Source organism: Budorcas taxicolor, chromosome 22 (genome assembly GCF_023091745.1).
Source record: "Budorcas taxicolor isolate Tak-1 chromosome 22, Takin1.1, whole genome shotgun sequence".
In the NCBI taxonomy this organism is placed as follows: Eukaryota; Metazoa; Chordata; class Mammalia; order Artiodactyla; family Bovidae; genus Budorcas; species Budorcas taxicolor.
The window spans coordinates 29,098,717-29,100,052 of NC_068931.1; the positions used below are offsets into that span (position 1 = coordinate 29,098,717).

Genomic DNA, 1,336 nt, shown 5'->3' on the forward strand with positions numbered 1-1,336 from the left:
AGTAACAGTTCTCTTGTTCCAGTACTCTCATAATCCAGTCTGAAAGATACCATCAGATCCCTGCCAGGGGGTTTTGGCTAGGACTTTCAGCTGTTTATTTCCTCCTTTTACAGGCTCAGCACTTCATCTCTCTAGCCAGTTCATTCTATGACTTTACTCTAGTGACCTAAGGGAGAGGGGAAGGGTTATATTCTAAAGGTCGGGGTGGGAATCTGTCCCATTTTGTGAAGCAGAGGCTTTTCATCATCTTCAATCAAGTAGAAATAGGAGGCATGAACCACTACTACAAGCACAGATGGTTCACAAAAAGCTTGAACTATCATGTTTTCCAGTATATACTTACCTGGCAGGGGAGGTACCATGATCAAGAAGGTGGTTCTCCCAGGGAGAGGCTTAGCCATTGCACTGTGGGTATGTCGACCTCTGCGATTTCCCCAAATGTGGGAAACTTCATGGCATAATTTCTGGTAGTGGGGGACTGCTTTCACGCTCTCTCTTTTTTTTTTTAAGGGCTTCCCTGATAGCTCAGTTGGTAAAGAATCCACCTGCAATATAGGAGACCCCGGTTTGATTCCTGGGTTGGGAAGATCCCCTGGAGAAGGGAAAGGTTGCCCACTCCAGTATTCTGGCCTGGAGAATTCCATGGACTGTATAGGTCATGGGGTGCAGAGTCGGACATGGCTGAGTAACGTTCACTTTCACTTTCCAGTATATCAATCCAGACTTTATTGTTGTTCAGTTGCTAAATTGCATCTGACTCTCTGTGACCCCATGGATTGTAGCATGCCAGGCTCCTCTTTCCTCCACTGTCGCCCAGAGTTTGCTCAAATTCATGTTCATCATCTTTTCTCTTTGGTGACTGAGACATCAGTTACTGGAGCTATGTCCCCTGCCAAGTCTGTCTGCTGAGGAGAGAATGGATGCCCCAGAGAGAGGAGCAGAGAAGAAAGAGGAAAAGTAGATTTTACACATTTCCCTCTCTGGATTTATTTGTCTCTAACACCGACATGGAACAGACTCTTCTCTAAGTGGGTCATACATTGTACTTTTTCTATTACTCTGATTCAAGTTGGATGTGTGTCCCTTGCAGCAAACATATTCAACCTAGACACATATTTAAAGTAAACCCATTTCAAGCAGTGGGACAGTTCCAGATCATATTCTTGAATATTTAAGAAGAATGTCCTTGAAAGGTCGTCTAAGTCATTCCTTTGCCTTCAAGCAGAATGACACAAACTATCCAAGAACGCATGTGTATTTTTAATAAATGCCATCTGTTGGTGACATATGCCTGTGGGATTTGTATGTGTAAATTATAATTATGAGACACTCAAAA

The 1,336-nt window shown here is 43.4% G+C and overlaps 1 non-coding gene across 1 annotated transcript; it reads left to right on the forward strand.

The window, feature by feature from the left end:
* The first annotated feature begins 335 nt into the window (after positions 1-335).
* Positions 336-499, forward strand: LOC128067583 (U1 spliceosomal RNA). Its single transcript, XR_008201399.1, has one exon. It is a non-coding gene; the product is annotated as a U1 spliceosomal RNA (small nuclear RNA).
* Positions 500-1,336: the final 837 nt, after the last annotated feature.